Raw genomic sequence first — 22,523 nt, forward strand, 5'->3', positions numbered from 1 at the left:
GAGCCTTGATAGCCACATGCATGCAGTCAATGACACCCTGCACTCGGAGGAATCCAGCGATTGGCCACAGCAGGTGCTTGGCCCTCCCTCCCATTCAGGTGCACTTCATCTTTGACAGGGTCCCTGAAGCCTGGGTGAATGAGGCCCATGATAAGTTGCCTCTCCCTGAAAGTGTTACGAACGACTGCTCCAGTCGAAGGCCCCAATCAAAATATACGATTCTGATTGTGGTGGGACCAACGCACTGTTAATTCAATCCCATCGCTCCACAGATCAGCTAACATATCATTTAAAACTTTCCAAGTTAACGAAAGACCCAACCAAATTGTACCATCTATTAACCCCCGAATGAGGCTAATCGAACCAGGTGTCTTTAAATCAATAAATTAACTCTTTAATTAGAAGAACTAAATTCTTAAACACTATGAAGATATAAACAACATTTAAAATAGAAAAAATTAGAGTCCTTGCAAATTTACAGTCCAATGTTGCTTGAAGTCCTCACAGAATGTTGCTTGAAGTCCTCACAGAATGTTGCTTTCCTTCTCCAGCGAATTTCAACAATTAATGACTTGCAAACTCTTTCAATGGAATCAAGCTGACTTTAGAATTTTTGAAGGATAAAAGATTGTCACAGTCTAACTTCCCTTCCTTCAGTTTAAATTACCAAAGATCTCTGTCTTGGCTTGACTTTTTAGAATTTTGAGAGATAATAATTAAACAGACTAAAATCCTATTCCTTCAGTTTGAATGGTTGAGAGCTCTTTTTCAGGTGTGCTCATCACAGCTGTCTATGTCTTCTGTCTGTCTGTTAGAACAAACTGTCTTCAACTCATAAGCCAGTTCAAAACTGAATCGTAACAAATGTATCGCATGAAACTCACTCCCAGTGGCTGTTTCTATGGTAATGGGAATGCACCCTTTGAATCGCAGTCTCCAAATGGCTGTTTCTAAGGCAATGAAAATGCACCTTCCTATAACTCCTAAGGTTTGCCGGCTGTTAAAGCAATACTGATCCCTTGCAATCTTTAAAGGCAAACTGCATATTCTGAAAAAAAACCTACAGGACCATGACAAAAGGCAGTCCTCCCAGTGTCCCCCTCTTGATGCCCCCACTAGTGACCCTTGTCCAAGTGTCACTTGCCGTTGCTCTTCTTGTATTGACCCCCCTGCAACGCAGCCAACCTTCTCCTCAATCTTGACACGCTAAGCTCAGCCCTCCCTTCGTAGTCCTTCCAGGCCTTCAATGTTTGCCCTTCCAATAGCCTCTCCTTCCAGCCAGACATGCTCTGCTGCCTCGCTGTCGCCCCCTTGAGACCCGTGCTCTGTTTATGAAATTGCATTCGAAACATAAAGTTGCTTTCAAGTGAGCATTTAACTATCTCAATTACTTGCCTGCCGTGTCGCCGTCGGATCTCCGCCCACCATGATTATCATCATGGACAAAATCAGGACATCATGATGTTGGACTTCCTGTCCAACATGTCCCATTCAAATTTTGTCCCACCCACGCCTCCATACCCATCCACAAAATTCTCTTAAAATTCAGCACATTAACTCTGTTTCTCTCTCCAAAGATGTTGCCTGACCTGCTGAGTATTTCCAGCACATTCTGTTTTTATTACAGTAAAAATCAAATCTTTTAACTTCGTTATACATGTTGCCTCAATCCATATATATTTAGTTGATCAACAATCAGCTTATGATATATTTTAAAAATAATTGCATCTTAATATTCATGAATTCATTGAAATATAAGTTACATTAAGTACAAGTGTAGAATTATTGTGAAGAAAAATGAATTATATTTTCCTAGTTGAAAAATATTAAGTCAAGCAAAGGTTGGTATCTTGAAAGGATTTATGTGTATGGTTATAAATAATTCATGAAGAATACAGAGTGCTTCAAATCTTCATGGCTTTCTGACAGCCCCCGTTGCATTGCAGGATGAATTGCTGGCAATAGCTCACTACTTCTTACCTTCCACTTTGCTATCAGTCTGGTTAGATGAATCCCTATGATTCAATTTCCTATTACAGCACAAGATTTTTCCAGCATTCAAAAATCCATAATTATGCACAATATCCTTGTCTGAGTTACTATGATAATAAATCCTCCATTACTTTTCAGGTTACTATCTTAGTCTAGACTATTATTCTGGAATAGAAATACATAGAGGTCTTCAACTATTTTTTAGCTGTTAATATAAAAAAACGTGCATCTCAGTTCAGTGTAGACTGCATCAACCCATTTAGATTCATTAAATATTTACAAAATCAATCACTAGAAATGAATCATTTAAGTACTTTATTGGCAATGTTGTGAGCTAGATCACAGCATCCATGAAAAGATAGGATTATATGTATTGTGTTAATTTCTAACAAGCTGCATTGTGCTTGATTAAATAAGAAATGTAATAAGTAAAGATAGCAACCAAAGCTCCTTGGCAACCGAACATCACAGTGATGCAATAGTCCAGCACTCAGTGTTTATCACACGTTAAAATTTGGGTGGAATCCAAGAACTCAGATTGCAGTCTTCTCCTTGCTGTGTCAGATTTTAACCAATTGTTTCATGAGCAGGACACCGCTTTTCTCTTAATTGACTAAACGCAATTTATTGTTACAGCTTTTGTGTTAAATGAACAAACTAAGTGTTCTGTTTTTGTTTGTGTGATGCAAGACAATAAGTTCAGTTCACCATTGCTTATTTGTTACACTAGGTGTAAATTATTACATCAACAATACTGATGTGACTCAAATACATTCTCAATATTTTCTCATGACACAAAAGTTATGACTGCCAATCAATATATGTAAATTAATATTAGTAAAATAAAAAGAAGTTTTGAATAATAGCCATTTGACCCACCAAATCCATTGTCTCCATCTTACTCTATTGTGGATTCTACACAACCCATTTGAGGTTGTTATGTTAAATTTTTTCCCAACCATCAAAACCTAGTCCAGTATATGAAACCAACACTACAGCCCACACTATTCAATTACTGACAGTTGCATATTACTGTTGACACTTCCACGTGCATCTTCTGTGTTTACAACTACCTTTATACCCTTTAACTCTGGTGAAGAATTCTTTTGTATGTTTTGTATAATGAAAAGGTTCACACACTAGTTACACCTGACTACTGATGAAATCAGTATATTCTTAAATGGATACTCATCCACCTTATTTTCTAAACAAAGTTAATCTATAATAGTATTTAACTGCATTGGCTGGGATCCCATTACCAACGTTCATCAATCTGCATGCGCATCAATGACCCGGAGTTTTTGGTCAACGGTTTTGCAAAGGTGCTCGCTGCCGACCACAAAATAAGTTGCTGAGAAACCTTACGATCGATCTCTCAGGTGAGCATTTTACCTCTTATCACCATGCATTGGTACTACAACTGATTGCAGCTTTCTTTACTGGGGAATTCCCAGCATGGAGCTGGAGTGATGTCATCAGGTGTACAAGCAGCCAATCACATTAAAAGATTTTTACAGCCATCCAACCAGGAAATAAAAGACAGTGAAATAAAATCATTATGAAATTTTTTTACATAGCGACAATTAAAGATTGGGACATTCAAATGGGTGAAGGTAGAAGCTAAAACATTCTGAAAAAAACTTCTTAAAAAATTATTGTAAAAAGTAGCTTAGAACAACTAATCATTTAACAGCACTCCACAAACATAAAATTACTTTTTCAAGGCTAGTTCTGTTGTTCGTCAAATTTTATTAACCACAATGCCATTAAAAACCCAGTTACATCTGATTGCTAAGGTATAACCTTTTAAGGGGTTTCCGTCAGCAATCTGGGAGTGAGAAATTTGAAGTTCTTGCTGTTTTCATGATTACGGTCTCGGTGGGGGTGGGTCGGGGGGCAGGGGGACAGTGGTCTTGTGGATGCACAGTGTAGTCTTTGGCAGAGCACTTAGCGACAGACTGCTAATCTGCGCTTGCCCAACTTCCTGAAGTTGTGGTCAGTTTTAGAGGGGTAATGACAGAGAACACTGACAGTTCATCGTCAACCTCCTACCCCTGCAAAATCTGGGCCAATAAGGTGAAATTCATATTGGAAAGACGTGCAAGGTGAATTTTATCCTCAATATATCCAATGTTTCCTAACATTGAATGATGTAAACCCTCAATTTGCAAAGCAGTTTTGTTTATTGTAGGTTCAAACATGTCAACTGCCATGAAATACCAAGAGGGTGAATTTCCACTGGGGTTCTCCCACTCACTCGCATAAATTCGGTTGAAGAACTGCGTAAATCCCAAATGTTTACACCATTTTTCCAAGATTTCCGGAGCTCTTCTGCCAAGGTTACAGTAGACACGGTGCCCACCCCCCCACCCCACCCTCCCCCACAAGACACTAGTTCAGCCTCAGCTGGAGTATTGCGTCCAGTTCTGGAAACTGCACTTTAGGAAAGATGTGAGGGCATTGGAGAGAGTACAGAAAAGATTCACAAGAATAGTTCCAGGGATGAAGAACTTCAGTTATGAAGATAGATTGGAGAAGTTGGGACTGTTTTTCTTGGAGAAGAGAAGGCTGAGAGGTGATTTGATAGAGGTATTCAAAATCATGAAGGGTCTGGACAGAGCAGATAGGGAGAAACTGTTCCCACTCGTGAAAGGATCGAGAAGGAGAGGGCACAGATTTAAAGTAATGGGTATGAGAAGCAAAAGTGACATGAGGAAAAGCTTTTTCACACAGCGAATGGTTAAGGTCTAGAATGCGCTGCCTGAGAGTGTAGTGGAGGCAGGTTCAATCAAAAGGGAATTAGACTGTTACATGAAAAGGAAGAATGTACAGAGTTATGGGGAGAAGGCGGGGGAATGGCACCAACTGAAGTGCCCGTTTGGAGAACCGGTGCAGACATAATGGGCCGAATGGCTTCCTGCTGCACCGCAACAATTCTGTGGACTCACTAATTGAGTGATTCAAATTACCACAAAATTAAATTTCAACTTTTGAACACACCAAGAATTTTTTTTCACATTATATTCTGTTTTGGATAAATGGTGCAATGGACACCAATATTTTACTGATCAACCTGTACTAATGGGATGAAAATGTCCTCTTTGCTCCCTGTAAAGTCATGTATGAAATGTATTTGAGCATTCTTATTCATAGTTCCATGACTGCAGATAAGGCCTGGGAGTTAAAATCACCAGGGTTTCTCGTTGCTAAGGCTTTGGCATTCACCCCAGCTTCTGGCCACCCGAATGTTGTTCTGAGTTAAAATCAGGGATATACTTTTTTTGTAACTTAGCCTGGAAGTTCCTGTGGGTGGATCAGGGTAGAGCAGAAATGTCACTTACACTATGGATATGTCCACAATCCTGTCTGAAATCCTAAGATCAAGGTTATTTGTTCATTTTTGGCTATAGCAGGGGGATTGGAGGGGGTGCGAGGTGAGGAGGTTTGGGGCCTCTCTCCCACTAATTATTTTGTGGTCGGCCAACTTAGATTTGGTAAACCACCTACATTTCACTTCCACAACTTTTGCCACCCATCTTTGTCCTCTAGGTATAACCTGAAAGTTTTTGTAGTTACTGGCTCGCCCTTTGGAAAAGCTAAATAGCATTCCCCAGTTCCCAACTCTGTCCCTTTCCCGCTAAGTGGGTCAAATGTTGAATTTTTCTCCTCAATACCAGCACCCTCACCAAACCAAACAGGGCATTGTTGGCACACAGGTCATTTTCAATGCAACTGAGTTGCTGACCTAAGCTCAGGGGCAGCATTCAGCCTACATTCTTCCAGCTGAAGATCTTTGAATACATCTTTTTCATAAAAGATGTGACATTTTGCCAACAGCTCTGTCATAGATTGCCATAGGGAGTTTGGCCTTTAAAAGAAAAACAGGCCCACTTCCACTAGGATCAGATTCTGCTATGCTACTACGTCCACTTCATTCCATAACAGCCACATGGAATGGGCAGTTGAAAAGGGTGGAATTTTGAACAGGACAAAGAAAGTGGAAGTTCAACAATAACTGAGTCCCTTTCTGCCCAAATAACTGCAGTTTTTTACAACCATGGTTCCAGAATTTCAGGGCTTTTGAATCTTCATGACAAATCCTAGATTTTCTGCCATTCATGTAGTGTAGACCCAAATGGCAATTAGTGGGTTTTAAGCAGATGACAATGGAAATGTGCTGATTTAGTAGGGAAAAAATCCAATTTCCTTAAGACTATTTTGATTACCATAACCTCTCCTTCCTGGTAAAATTCTAGTGAATCTCTGCTGCACTTTTTCCATTGCTTTGTACCCTTTCTATGATGGTATGCCAACAGTACTCTATGCCTAACTAAGGTCTTCCACAAGTTCCAATTAGCTCCTTATTTCTGTATTCAAGATGCAAAACTGAGGATTTATTTTTCATTTTTATGGCCTAATATATTTGCACTGCTACCTTTGATGACCCTATGTTCCTCTCGTGTTGCTAGAAAGTTTCTAGGCACCAAGATCCCTCTGCTTTTATCCATTAAAATCTTACTATATGGTGCATTTCTTCCCCTGTTCTTACTGTTACCAAGTATTAATTCAGAGTGTTTTGATGGGATGTTGGACTGGGGCCCCTTTGGTCAACTCAGGTGGATGCAAAATGATCCTGTGGTCATTGTTTTAAGAAAGAACGCAGGAGTTCTCCCCGATATCCTGGACCCAATGTTTATTTCTCAACTACCATCACTTAAAAAAGGCAGATGGTCTGGTCATTTATTGCATTGCTGTCTGTAGAACCTTGCTGTGAACAGATTGTGCCGTGTTTCCTACATTGCAACAGTAACTACACTTCCAACTACATTATTGGCTGGGAAGGGTTTTGGGACAGCATGACGTTTTGAAATGTGCTATAGAAATGCAAGTTCTTTCTTACTTTGTTCCTATTATGAACTGCATTTGTGACTTATCTGCCCACCCTGCTACCCTAGCTAAGTTCTTCTGCAATCTTTCACAACTTGCCATGCTTTGTCCCCAATTTGGTAGCAATTTTAAATGTTTGAAAGTTTTCATGGGGAGAGTGGTAACATTGAGTAAGACAATTTTACAATTTTGCAGCATGTGAATTTGCTCTAAAAAGAGCACTTCTTTCCATGATAAAGGAGTTCTTAGAAGAAGTGGCAGGCCTCGGCATTTCGGACTGCATACTCTGCCTGTCATCTGGAGAAATAACTGTAACAGTTTGATGATGTTTTGTTCCAGTTTCCAGATTTGTTGGTGAATATGCTCCCCATAGAAAAGTTGCACTGTTGCAGTTATTTCTCCAAACAACAGGCAGAGTACGCTGCCCGAAAAGTCAAGGCCTGCCAGTTCTTCTAAGAACTACTTTTTCAAGGGAACAACTGCTCTTTTAGTGCAAATTCACATGGTGTAAAAACCATAAAATTGTCTTACTCAATGTAACATTAAATGTTGCTATTATTTCCTCAATTCCCAAGTCCAGATAGTTTTTGTAAATGGAAAATAAGAGTCACTCAATCTGGACCCCTGAGGAACATCAATCATAACGTCCTTCCATTCTGAGAAACTTTTTCTTTTACTCCTGTGCTTTGCTTTGTACCCTCCAACCATCTCTCTATCCATGTGGCCATGTATTCCCCTCAATTCCATCTGCCATTATCTTTGCCATAAATTTCTTGCAAGGTGCCTTATGAAAGGCTTTTAAAAATGCATTTAAAACATCTCAAGTGCATTTTCTTCATCTATCTCTCTCTTATTTCTTCAAAGAATTCTGCCAGAATGATAAGGCATGACCAGCCTTGTAGAAATCTCTGCTCACTGGCCCTGATTAGTTCATGCTTCTGTATATAGTTTGTAATTTTATCCTGTATTATAGACTCTAGTATTTAGGCTACTTCAATAGCACCTCCCAAACCCGCAAACTCTACCACCTAGAAAGACAAGGGCAGCAGGCATATGGGAACACTACTACCTCCAAGTTCCCCTCCAAATCACATATCATCCTGACTTGGGATTGTCACTGTTCCTTCATCATTGCTGGGTCAAAGTCCTGAAACTCTCCACCTAACAGTACTGTGGGAATACCTTCACCATACAGACTGCAGCTTTCAAGAAGGTGACTCGCTACCATTTTCTCAAGGACAAATAGGAATGGGCAATAAATGTTGACCTAGCCAGCAACACCAACATCCCATGACTTATTTTTTTTTTAAACAAATAACTGGTATTGTTTAATCTCAATAGGTAAGTTTAAAACTAATAGCATAGTGGTGTCATTAGGGGGTTATCATATTTTAAGTTGTACTGAGGTTATTATATCAATAATAAATTGAAAAAATAAATTAGAGTTACTAGAGTGGTTTTGAAAGTTGCTGTTACAGCCCATCAATAAAACATAATCAAAAATACAGGTGGAGATCACTTCCAATGGAAATGCAATGTGGTTGCAGATCCAATGTGATATATAACTGATGCAAGAATCACCCACAAGATATAGGCAGGATCTGCACTTCCACTACTTTAATGTGATGGGAATGTCACTTGGACATTGACATCAATGCTATGCTCTGGCCACCTGGAGAAATTCAGCTTCCAGTATCGATAAACTTGTCTTGGAAAACAAGCGCATTTAAAGGGAAAACCTGCACTGTTTATCACAGAATCATTAAAATGCAGAAGGAGGCCATTCGACCCATGTCTACTTTTTAAATATTATGTGCAACTATTTTGAGCATTTCTTTACTAGGGCCAAAACTGTGGCCAAAGAGGGCTTGTGGCATAGATTTTGCTTCCAGTCTATTAATTGGGACAATCAGTGCTTTTATGTGAATTCTTCTTTATTTATCTCATTTGAGGAAGAAGAAAAGGAGAAGGAATGGGAAGAAACCATACATATAAGCAATAATGACTTGTCTTAGAAACAGTAAATGCACATGCTAAGATTCACTATGCAACATCAGTAATGTCAGTAAACTTGAAGTGCACAGTGTGTCAAGTAGGTTGATGATGCATGCTTCCCCAGAGTAATCAACAACATCACGTTTTCTATGGACAACATCCAAGTTTCCTGACTCAGTAAACTTATCTGGTAAAGAGGGGAAAAGTAATTAATTAAAAACAGTGAGAAATACTTCTCTAAACTGCGAGAACTCTGATTAAACAGCAAACTTATTTACTTTTAGATAAAAGCAAAATGCTGCGGATGCTGGAAATCTGAAATAAAAACAAGAAATGCTGGAACCACTCAGCGGGTCTGGCAGCATCATTGAAAAGAGAAGCAGAGTTAACGTTTCGGGTCAGTGACCCTTCTTCGGAACTGACAAATATTAGAAAAGTCACAGGTTATAAGCAAGTGAGGTGGGGTGGGCAAGAGATAACAAAGGATAAGGTGTAGATTTGACAAGGCCACATAGCTGACCAAAAGGTCATGGAGCAAAGGCAAACAATATGTTAATTGTGTGTTGAAAGACAAAGCATTAGTACAGATTAGGTGTTAACGGACTGAATATTGAACAGCAGCAAGTGCAAACCTGAAAAAAAACAGTGGGTAAGCAAACTGAATAAACTAAGATGAAATGAAATAAATGCAAAAAAAAAAGATTGTAAAAAAGAAAAAATAACTAAAAATGAAAGTAAAATGGGGGGCTGTCAAGCTTTGAAATTATTGAACTCAATGTTCAGTCCGGCAGGCTGTAGTGTGCCTAATCGGCAGATGAGATGCTGTTCCTCGAGCTTGCGTTGATGTTCACTGGAACACTGCAGCAATCCCAGGACAGAGATGTGAGCATGAGAGCAGGGGGGAGTGTTGAAATGGAAAGCAACCGGAAGCTCAGAGTCCTACTTGCGGACTGAGCGGAGATGTTCCGCAAAGCAGTCACCCAGTCTGCGCTTGGTCTCCCCAATGTAGAGGAGACCACATTGTGAGCAGCGAATACAGTTTACTACATTGAAAGAAGTACAAGTAAATCGCAGCTTCACCTGAAAGGATCTCCTCTGTAGATCTTCCCTCTACAGCTTCCAACCTCATACTCCCGCAACCCCGGACAGCCCGCTTCTACCTCCTTCCCAAAATCCACAAACGGGACTGTCCCGGCAGACCCATTGTGTCAGCCTGCTCCTGCCCCACTGAACTTATTTCTTTCTATCTTGACTATCTTTTCTCCGCTGGTCCAATCTCTTCCCACCTACATCCGTGACTCTTCTGACGCCCTACGTCATTTCGACAATTTCCAGTTTCCTGTTCCCAACCGCCTCCTCTTCACTATGGACGTCCAATCGCTCTACACCTCCATTCCCCACCAGGATGGTTTGAGGGCTCTCCGCTCCTTCCTGGAACAGAGGTCCAACCAGTCCCCATCCATCACCACCCTCCTCTGCCAGGCTGAACTTGTTCTCACATTGAACAACTTCTCCTTCAACTCCACGCACTTCCTTCAAGTAAAAGGTGTTGCTATGGGTACCCGCATGGGTCCTAGTTATGCCTGTCTTTTTGTGGGATATGTCAAGCATTCTTTGTTCCAGTCCTACTCGGGCCCCCTCCCCCAACACTTTTTCCGGTACATTGATGACTGTATCGGTGCCGTTTCCTGCTCCCACCCCGAACTGGAAAACTTTATCAACTTTGCTTCCAATTTCCACCCTTCTCTCACCTTTACATGGTCCATCTCTGACACTTCCCTTCCCTTCCTCGACTTCTCTGTCTCCATCTCTGGGGATAGATTGTCTACTAATATCCATTATAAGCCCACCGACTCCCACAGCTACCTCAGCTACACTTCTTCACACCCTACCTCCTGTAAGGACTCCATTCCATTCTCCCAGTTTCTCCGTCTCCGACGCATCTGCTCTGATGACGGTGCTTCTGATATGACCTTTTTCCTCAACCGAGGATTTCCCCCCACTGTGGTTGACAGGGCCCTCAACCGTGTCCAGCCCATTTCCCGCACCTCTACCCTCACCCCTTCCCCTCCCTCCCAGAACCGTGACAGGGTTCCCCTTGTCCTCACTTTCCACCCCATCAGCCTCCATATCCAAAGGATCATCCTCCGCCATTTCCGCCACCTCCAGCGTGATGCCACTACCAGTCGCATCTTCCCCTCCCTTCCCCTGTCAGCATTCCGAAGGGATCGTTCCCTCCACGACACCCTGGTCCACTCCTCCATTACCCCCACCACCTCGTCCCCGTCCCATGGCACCTTCCCCTGCAATCGCAGGAGGTGTAATACCTGCCCATTTACCTCCTCTCTCCTCACTATTCCAGGCCCCAAACACTCCTTTCGGGTGAAGCAGCGATTTACTTGTACTTCTTTCAATGTAGTATACTGTATTCTCTGCTCACAATGTGTTCTCCTCTACATTGGGGAGACCAAGCACAGACTGGGTGACCGCTTTGCGGAACATCTCCGCTCAGTCCGCAAGCAGGACCCTGAGCTTCCGGTTGCTTGCCATTTCAACACTCCCCCTGCTCTCATGCTCACATCTCTGTCCTGGGATTGCTGCAGTGTTCCAGTGAACATCAACGCAAGCTCGAGGAACAGCATCTCATCGACCGATTAGGCACACTACAGCCTGCCGGACTGAACATTGAGTTCAATAATTTCAGAGCATGACGGCCCCCCATTTTACTTTTAGATTAGAGATACAGCACTGAAACAGGCCCTTCGGCCCACCGAGTCTGTGCCGACCATCAACCACCCATTTATACTAATCCCATATTCCTACCAAACATTCCCACCTGTCCCTATATTTCCCTACCACCTACCTATACTAGTGACAATTTATAATAGCCAATTTACCTATTAACGTGCAAGTCTTTTGGCTTGTGGGAGGAAACCGGAGCACCCGGAGAAAACCCACGCAGACACAGGGAGAACTTGCAAACTCCACACAGGCAGTACCCAGAATCGAACCCGGGTCCCTGGAGCTGTGAGGCTGCAGTGCTAACCACTGCGCCACTGTGCCTTTTATTTTTAGTTATTTTTTCTTTTTTACATTTTTTACAATCTTTTTTTTTGCATTGATTTCATTTCATCTTAGTTTGTTCAGTTTGCTTACCCACTGTTTTTTTTCAGGTTTGCACTTGCTGCTGTTCAATATTCCGTCCGTTAACACCTAATCTGTACTAATGCTTTGTCTTTCAACACACAATTAACATATTATTTGCCTTTGCTCCATGACCTTTTGGTCAGCTATGTGGCCTTGTCCAATCTACACCTTATCCTTTGTTATCTCTTGCCCACCTCCACCTCACTTGCTTATAACCTATGACTTTTCTAATATTTGTCAGTTCCGAAGAAGGGTCACTGACCCGAAACGTTAACTCTGCTTCTCTTTTCACAGATGCTGCCAGACCTGCTGAGTGGTTCCAGCATTTCTTGTTTTTATTTTATTTACTTTTAGGTTCTGGTTAATAATTACTGTATATCTGGAAATTAATAATGAAGTGGTGTGTGAGTATTTTATCAAATGTGAAACGATAAATAGATTCCACAAAGCAATGATTAAAGCCAATCAAAAAACACAGATATTTTAGAAAAGGTTTAAATTTGGCTGCCTTTTGACGATTAGGTTCTAGTTTCCTTGCAACACAATTGTGCAATTTGTTAATTCTCTGCTGCTCACTGTCGGACCTATGTACATCAGTGAAAGATTTCCAGGAGCCCAGATGATTCCTATCCATGTTTGAGAAGTTTCAAAAGTGCTTCTTCTATTCACAGACCCACAGAGAAGGATTGACAATGAGAGGACATCCACCAATTACTTATATAATATCCCACCTGAATATTTGTGACCATAGTGTGCAGAAGAAAGATGGTTTGGATTTATTGCCAAGTTCTCTATTTTTGTATTCCATTTGTTAGACTCTCATTATTCATACAGTAAATTGAAAAAGTGGTACAATGTTAGACATCAAGTAATACCAAAATACATTTGTAAAACAGTTGCAAAACAATAAATATATTTCTATTAAAAATAATCTTTAGTACTCGCTCAGTAAACTGCAGCAAAATAATATTGGCTGATCAAGTTTCCCTTCAATGAAATACAAAATAGATTTGCTCTCAATGACAATGTGCTTTTTTTCTACCAATGCGAATGTCTTCATGACCTATGTTACGTTATGTGATAATGTGAAATGCCCTAGAGCATCACATATGATTAGATTTACACTGTAAATTTTACTATCTTGATTTACACTGTTAGGCCAATAGCGCAGTTGTACAGTGATTCCTTTAATACCTTAACATAAAAAGTAATCTAGGTTACCAGTAAATTTTGTATCAAAAATTATACAAATTATGGTTTTTATTAAATTACTCAAAAAGAGCAGACATAGAAGCATTATTAAAAAGCTCCCAAACATATTTTTAATTTTAGTCTCTTATGTTATCAGCCCGAGTTGTTTCCCGTGTGATTGATTTATTGTAGAAAAATATTGCAACTATTATTGCTCTTAGACCTTGAACAATTTCAGATCACAGGAATTGATCTATTTTATGGTCCCCATTTGAATGGATACTGTTGAAATAATTTATATGTTGATTCAATTACATTACTTCCTGTAGCTACTCTGTAAAACTCAATTGGCATGTCTGAATGTGACTGGCATAAAGTTTTGGATATTAGATCTCTGGAATTTCCGAGAATTTCACTTAGAGTACATTTCCCACTAATAAAATAATAGCAAATGTGAATTTAATTTAAAAAAATCTGCTGCAAAAAACATTATAACTTTACTCTCATGATATTGTAGACTTCAGGCCTAAGATCAATATAATTTCCATTACATCAATTTTATTTACCAGATCTGAAACACAGTAACAAAGAAAAAAGTTTTCTTAAAAGAACAGACACTTACTTTAATAAAAATCAAATCGGGGTTCTGATGTTCAGAAACCATTTCAACGTTATTCCTACATTTTGTAACATAACTGAAATACAGCCTTGATTGTCATCTATTAACCTGCATTCATTCAGTCAAACTGTGTTTAAAGGTGGTGAAAGTTTCATATGAAATGAATATAAAATATTGGTACTAAATGTGACAAACTGCTGCCTACTTATAGGGAGATGAAGCCCTCTTGTAATCTGTTCAATTTTGGCAGTACTAATTTGCTGCACTACTTTTTAAACACATAGGGCAGAATTTTACAAGGCCATTGGAGATAGATTCATGGGTGAGCAGGGTGGTAAAGTCCCAGACATTGACATTGGGTCACAATCCTGACATAATCCTACCTTCTGCTGGGTTTCCCTGGGGCGGGATTGAAGGAGAACGGGAAACCCTTTTGGATCTGTTGGATAAGTAGTTATGTGGTTGTTGAAGTGGTTAAGAAGCCAGTTATTTAGTTCTGAATCCTGAATTTCCCAGCCATGGAACATGTTTCCAACCTGTCAACAATTCGCCAGGGCCACCGAGGTGAGTGTACAGCAGGCAGAGCTTCTTCAGTGAAACTAACAAGCTGTGAAGACTTCAATCAGTTACATTGAAGAGCTCCAGCCATAACCCTTGAGAAACTACTGTTCAAAGCACTTTTTCTCTCAGAGTGCTTTCACTGCTAGACAGGGTGTTGCTAAATGCTTGGAAGGCATTTCACCTGGCTAGCACTTCACTCACTTTCAATTGCACTTCCCTGCTGCCAGTCTTCACCATGGCACAGGAGGAGCATTTGCAGCTCCAGCTTTCACCTCTGCTGAGGTTCAAGAGCAAAGACCACACCACGGCCAACTGCTCCAGGTGCAGCAGGAGCAACACCAGCTGCAGCACCACCTCAGCCACATGTCCCTACATAGGGCAGATGGGATAAACATTGAGATTTATCTGGAAGAAGGTGAGATCCTCAAAATGGGACCTACAGGTAGAAAACCAGCTCTCTGCGTGTCTGAACACCAGTGCCTCAGGAAGTTCGCTGCTGACATCTGCAGCCTCCTGGAACAAGAACTCCTTCCCAGAGAAGCAGATAAGCATGCATTGCGAATGGCTGACAAGATGCCTGTAACTGGAGGGTCACCCTGCACTACCACCCACCCCTACCCCAACCAGGTCTCTGCCTCTCACCAAGTTGTGTCTTTCTTTCCTGCAATGAGAGAAACCAGAGATGTGAGTGTTCGTAATGGCTTGTATGGAGAGGATGGAAGGAAACCATTTATGGAGGCTCACTGTGAGGCATGTGTGTGAGAAGACGTTAGACTGAGGGTCAGTGTCAGTGTGGCTGGGGATATGCGAAGGTGCCTTGAGAGAGAGGAGTGGGTGGAGCAGCAAGTTGTGTTGGTCAGAGGAGTGTTGTGCAGGAAAATGCTGGACAAGTCAGAGTGCGGGGCTTGGCACCTGAAAGTGTTATGCCACTCACCTGTCATGCCCTCCTGAGGGCATGATCCACTTGGTGCACTGTTTCCACATTGGAAGGAGCACATTCCTGCTGCTAACTTCCTTGGCCACTTCTGTTCATGCCTGCTTGGTTGGAGATGTTGTCCTCTTTCTCCCAACCTTAGGAGAGCTCACCTCACTGCAGCCCCTCACATTCCACAGCAGGACCTCCAGGTAAGAGTGAGAGTGGGTTAAAGATTTCCAAGGTCTCCTCTCCATTCCTGTGGTTGCTGCAGCTTCAAAGATCCAAGTGCCGTTGAGTTTTTCTAACCCATGCCTTGGTCCCTTTAATTAGAAATCCTTCCTTTGACTGAATGAATGAGTCATCCCACCCTCCCTCCCTCCCTAAATGGTCAGGGAGCCCGGAGGTCGGCTATTAATTGGTTTGCTCTGGTAAAGAGCAACCGCCGGGCATGCTGTGCAGGGAGTCGGGTTCCAAACCCCAAAATGATCCCACCTTTGCACCAGGAACTAGGTTGGGAGGATACCATGCATGGTTGCAAACTATTTATTTCGGTAAACTTCTAAATAAACCAAAATCAATGTAAACACTATAAAACATTGTGCATTAAATAATATTGCATAATTCCAATTCAGCATATAAGTACCAATATGTAGATAATTTCTGCCAAAATTAATATGTTACAACATCATATAATCATGCCTTAGGTCAAATGTTGTAATCTGCCGAAAGACCCTATGTAGCTCGTCATGCTGCCTCAGTCCCAAAACTGTGCTTAGCAGAGGCACCAGTAAGAAAACAAGCTTTCTTGCTTATACATTCTTTAAGGGATAGATAGATAGTTATACACTGGCATAAGACAGGAAGTTAAAACCTGTAGTCCAGCTTTGCTCTCTCACAGTTTCGGATGTCACCTGAAAAAAAAAATTCTATTATAGTCTTATGACTCCCTGCTTTCTGCATACAATGGTAAATTCACTAATTCCCAACTACCAGTGCAGTGCCATACTTGAAGTGCATTGTAACACCCATGCCAAAGACTACAGAGACCAGGAAGTACAACAGAGTTAGTGCACCATGATCACCATCACAGATGTGACAGGTTAAGGCCATTTCAGTCTATGTCCAGGACAGAAATCTGATTGGAGAGATTCAAGCATGGAGTTGTAGAAAAGATGGGAAGGATTTGGGAAGAGCACAATGTATTCAAGAATTCTGGAAAGGAAAGGAAGTTTGGAGATGGGGTGGTTGTTTGCTAGGATAAAGGGTAGGCTTTTGAGGAGGGATTGATGATGGCAGTTTTAAAAGGAGGGGGGACAAAACCTATGTAGAGAGAACCATTTGCCATATCAGCTAGCATGGGGTCGAGTAAGGTCGTTGGATGGTCAGCAATTTAGTGGGAATGGAGTCAAGAGAGCAGGAGACAGGCCATATGGACAAGATAGTTTGGAGAGGGCATAAGGGAAGATGAGAGAAAATAGAGAAAGGCTTGTATTCAGGGCTAGGACAGGTTGGGACCTTGGGGGAGGTTTGTCTTGGTGGGCTAAGGGAAAGGAAGGTGTGACAAGGGCAACTGAATCTCAGTGACAAAAGAAGTCCATGAACTGATTGCATTTGATGAAGGGTTCAGGGGGTAACGGAGAGGGATTTGAGGAGATGGTAGTAAAGAAAAGTATTCAGAGGTTATCTTAGTTTTCCAGGATGATATTGGGGTACTGAGTGGTTTCGAGAGAGGAGAGGAGAGCAAGGCCCAATAGACCTTGATATGATCCAACCATGCTGTAAGGTAGTCAGTTATATAACTCACGGCTGAGCAATAAATTTGCCAAAATTGCCTTCTCACACACGAGATAATTCCCCTTTTGTTTTCAATTAACAAAATTGCCTTTGTTATTGCTATGTAGGGGTGAAAAAAACACAAAATACATTTTTGAAGGACTATTTACACACTGATAATGAGTCAATGTTTCTAACAGATGTGCTGAAATCCCCCTTCCTCTTTTTGGAAATGCTTTCCTTTTCGGAAAGGCAATGAACTATCTTGTGCCATGAAACTTCACGTCATCCAAAACTCTGCTGCCCATATGCTAACTTGCACCAAGTTCCATTCCCCTATCACACCTATGCTTGCTAACCTACATTGGCTTCTGGTACAGCAATGCCTCAATCTTTGTTTTCAAATCCCTCTGTGGTCTCGCTCCGCCCTATTTCTGTAACCTCCACCAGCCCTACAACACTTCACAAACTCTATGCTCATTCAATTCTGCCTCTTGCTCATCCACAATTTTAATCATTCCACAACTGGTGGCTATGCTTTCATGTGATTAAATTATGCCTTATATAGTAAATTTTAAACTATTGTACTCTGTAAGAAGGGTGAACGTACCGTAACATTCTACAAACCACAAATTTCACTTGTGTGCGTTATTTATATTAGATTTGGTCTGTGATACTCCAAAATGGGAAGGAGCCTTGTTTCAAAGTCAATAGGTTTATTATACCTATTAACGAAACTACAACACAGCATAGAAAATTAAAATATGCCATGGTTATATTTCTTAGATAACCTGACTAAGAACAAGAACAAAGAACAGTACAGCACAGGAACAGGCCATTCGGCCCTCCAAGCCGGCGCCGATCTTGATGCCTGCCTAAACTAACACCTTCTGTACTTCCGGGGCCCATATCCCTCTATTCCCTTCCTATTCATGTATTTGTCAAGGTGTCTCTTAAACGTCGCTATCGTATCTGCTTCCACCACCTCCCCTGGCAGCAAGTTCCAGTCACTCACCACCCTCTGTGAAAAGAACTTGCCTTGCACATCCCCTCTAAACTTTTCCCCTCGCACCTTAAACCTATGTCCCCTAGTAACTGACTGTTCCACCCTGGGAAAAAGCTTCTGACTATCCACTCTGTCTATGCCGCTCATAACTTTGTAAACCTCTATCATGTCGCCCCTCCACCTCCGTCATTCCAGTGAAAACAATCCAAGTTTTTCCAACCTCTGCTCATAGCTAATGCCCTCCAGACCAGGCAACATCCTGGTAAACCTCCTCTGTACCCTCTCCAAAGCCTCCACGTCCTTCTGGTAGTGTGGCGACCAGAATTGCACGCAATATTCTAAGTGTGGCCTAACTAAGGTTCTGTACAGCTGCAACATGACTTGCCAATTTTTATACTCTATGCCCCGACCGATGAAGGCAAGCATGCCGTATGCCTTCTTGACTACCTTATCCACCTGCGTTGCCACTTTCAATGACCTGTGGACCTGTACGCCCAGATCTCTCTGCCTGTCAATACTCCTAAGGGTTCTGCCATTTACTGTATACCTCCCACCTGCATTAGACCTTCCAAAATGCATTACCTCACATTTGTCCGGATTAAACTCCATCTGCCATTTCTCCGCCCAAGTCTCCAACCGATCTATATCCTGCTGTATCCTCTGACAATCCTCATCATTATCCGCAATTCCACCAACCTTTGTGTCGTCCACCAATTTACTAATCAGACCAGCTACATTTTCCTCCAAATCGTTTATATATACTACAAACAGCAAAGGTCCCAGCACTGATCCCTGTGGAACACCACTAGTCACATCCCTCCATTCAGAAAAACACCCATCCACTGATACCCTCTGTCTTCTATGACCGAGCCAGTTCTGTATCCATCTTGCCAGCTCACCTCTGATCCCGTGTGACTTCACCTTTTGTACCAGTCTGCCATGCGGGACCTTGTCAAAGGCTTTACTAAAGTCCATATAGATAACATCCACTGCCCTTCCTTCATCAATCATCTTCGTCACTTCCTCAAAAAACTCAATCAAATTAGTAAGATATGACCTCCCCTTCACAAAACCATGCTGTCTCTCGCTAATAGGTTTGTTTGTTTCCAAATGGGAGTAAATCCTGTCCCGAATAATCCTCTCTAATAGTTTCCCTACCACTGACGTAAAGCTCACCGGCCTATAATTTCCTGGATTATCCTTGTCACCCTTCTTAAACAAAGGAACAACATTGGCTATTCTCCAGTCCTCTGGGACCTCACCTGTCGCCAATGAAGATGCAAAGATTTCTGTCAAGGCCCCAGCAATTTCTTCCCTTGCCTCCCTCAGTATTCTAGGGTGGATCCCATCAGGCCCTGGGGACTTATCTACCTTAATGCTTTGCAAGACACCCAACACCTCCTCCTTTTTGATAATGAGATGACTATGAGATAATGAGATAATAAGACCACAAGGTTCCATAGTAATCAGACTCGAAATATCCTGGGTACCACTTGAGTGTGTTCAGTTTCAGTCCAAGAATCTTCTCACATTTTGCTCCAAGTCGAGACTTATATACTTAAAACACGCCCTTATTCCAAAAATCTTTGTGCCAGGAGAGGGCTTCCACCGATTGTGCTCTTTATCTTTTGCCCAGCAGCTCAATTATCACATCTGAGAAAATATACTTGCCATACCTAACCTAACAACACCCTATAAAACAACATAAGATAATAAGAATGCCTGGGTCTCTCCTCAGTGCTCCAAGGACATGCTTGTCTAGACATGGTTTCAATCTTTAGCTACCTAATTAAACTACGTATTTATATAGAAAGTCTTATTCTAAAATGGAAGCCTGCAAAAACACTTTGCTTACAGCCTCATCTATGCCTATTGTGCTAAGGTGCCAAATGCTATACTCTTGCCTATTTGATAAATCAAATATAGAACCATCGAAAAATTACGACACAGAAGGAGGCCATTCAGCCCATTGTGTCTGTGCCAGCTGAAAAAACTAGCCGCCCAATCTAATCCCACATTCCAGCGCCTGGTCCGTAGGAAAATGGGGCCTGAAATATTTTTCCCATTTACTACTGTTACTGGAGAAGTTTGTGCAAGTCTAAAGGAGGAAAAACAATTTTACATTCCCATCTATTTTGTTTATGTTCACATTGGGTGTGTCTTACCAAAATTAAGTATGCACAAAATTTCTGGAAGTCTGTTTGCACAAAATATTCTTTCTAATAATTCAATTTATTTTTTCTCTCTATCCAGTCACATGATAATATTTTCTGTCCTGAAATTCCATTGCAGGATGTTGGCCTGAAAATGTTAAACATATTTGTCTGAAATTGTTGTTTCTCAGTGGAAGAGCTAACCCAGTTAAGTGTACAAACACTCATGTCACACAGCTTAATTTCAGGGCCTTAGTCATTATGAAAGTCACAATAAATAGTTTATTTAGATGGTGAAAAAATTTTAGGAATGAATTTCTTCCCTTTATTTCCACATTTATTTCTGTTCTGGAGGCCCAGAAATAAAAGACTTTAAAAATGACCTCACCTTGAAAATTTTACAAACATCTTTTGATTAGAATTATTTGTGAAGTTAGCAATCATTATAAAAGTGGCAGTACTATTATCTAGTTGCTTCAACAAACCTCATTGACTGTTACCTGCATGACATATAGTGGGATGAACATATTTTAGGCATAAGATTTTTATTTGCTATTTTTTTAAAGTGGTTTAATGATTTGAACAAGTTGTTAATAGCATCTTTTTGCTGAATCAATTACCATCCACTCCCACACAGATATAAATGCATTGTGTGAATGCTGAGCTGCACACAGCTAAAAAATAATCAGATGGTTCATCTGCTCAAAAATAGTACCTGCCAGTGCTAATTATGAAAAGATGGATTTATACAGTGACATGTTGCACTGATGTACAAATGGTTTGCAATGTCAGATTTGTTTTGAGATTTAATTCTTTGATAATATGGCTGACTCCCTCTTCATCTAAATTATTCATGCTAAATATAACATCTTTTAATGCATGCATTGGTGAAACAGGAAGAGCAATCTTGTAGTGCAGCACCACTAAAGCTCTGTTGTAAGTAATGGTTATTCTCTGGAGAGCTACTAACATGCTGCAGCCTACCTTTCCTGAATACTGCAGTGCATGCTATATTCTCAGCCTACAGTGTGTGGGCAGATGATTCATCAAGCAATTTCAGCCTGTATCTGATATAAACATCCTGAGAAATTCTGTAATGTTCATCAATTTTGGAATGAGGAAACATTTTTTTATAATCAGACTTGCACATAGATAGGGAATAGGTGATTAGTGCCAAGGCAAGAGCAAAGATTTAGAGGGGGGTTTTTTTCTTCAAGATTTCCTGGAGATCAATTTGGATATACAGCATTACATTTTAACACTACAAAGAAAAAAAAGTTGCAAGTCCATTTTACAATAAAGACAATATGCAGATTGGATTTCAAGAATCTGCAGAAGTGTTGCATACTTACAACTCATCCTTTCCCAGATTGTCAGTCAGATATTAGTTTAAGTGTACACTTGACATGCCGCCTTTTAAACTCTTCCATGTAGTAAATAGATATCCATTTAGACTCACAACCATGCAATCTATTTTTATGGTGGAAACCTTGAAGAAACATCACTGAAATGGTAAATGGAATTGAACTCTTTATAATGAAAATCAACTAAGTCACCTGGTCAGTGTCATAGCAGGGTGGGCAAGGTTGAAAACCTGAATCCTGGTCTTGAATGACAGTAATAGCAGAATTGATTTGCCTTCATAATAGGAATTCATCAATTCTCTGGTGAGAAGGGAACAGAAGGTGGCAAAAGAAGCAAGAGGTGATATGAGGCTCTTCATCTATTAATCTATATGAGGATCAATAAAAATCACCCACTGGGAATAGATGAACTGGATTTAAACTCTTGTTACTAGGGAATCTAGTAATTGGTCTTTAAAGCGACAGTCACCTTACAACTTGATATTCTTTGCTGAAAATTTACATGTCGTCAATGTATTGGTGTGCTCTTCTCCCAAATAACTCACTCCTCTATTATGGATTTTTTTTTAGTTTATTTCCCATTTATTTCTATAAATTACCCATTTTAACATTAAATTTATCAGAAATTATTTGAAAATATATCGCACTTCTGTTTTTCCTCCTCAAATGGTTTCCAATTTGCCTCATCTTTTAAACATGCAGTGCATACCAAGGACATCACACTACTGCTCAAAAGCAGCATGCCCCTATTTTACATCTACCAATGTTAATGAAAAATAAAATGCTTAATTAAAACTTTGTTCCCTAACTCAAATAAAGAAATTTGGAAATGGGAGAGAAATTATCTCAATATTCCTGAAAGTTTAATCGGTAATCGCCATAGGATGTATTTGCTTGCAAGAAAATTTGAATGTTTCTT

At 40.8% G+C, this 22,523-nt stretch overlaps 1 long non-coding RNA gene across 1 annotated transcript in view; it reads left to right on the top strand.

Moving 5' to 3' along the window:
• The first annotated feature begins 3,298 nt into the window (after positions 1–3,298).
• LOC137371710 (uncharacterized) overlaps positions 3,299–22,523 on the top strand; it is a 78,905-nt gene continuing 59,680 nt past the window's right edge. Inside the window, exon 1 of the long non-coding RNA XR_010975275.1 lies at positions 3,299–3,371. This is a non-coding gene — a long non-coding RNA (uncharacterized lncRNA). The remainder of the gene's footprint in view (positions 3,372–22,523) is intronic.

This window comes from Heterodontus francisci, chromosome 7, assembly GCF_036365525.1.
Source record: "Heterodontus francisci isolate sHetFra1 chromosome 7, sHetFra1.hap1, whole genome shotgun sequence".
Lineage (NCBI taxonomy): Eukaryota > Metazoa > Chordata > Chondrichthyes > Heterodontiformes > Heterodontidae > Heterodontus > Heterodontus francisci.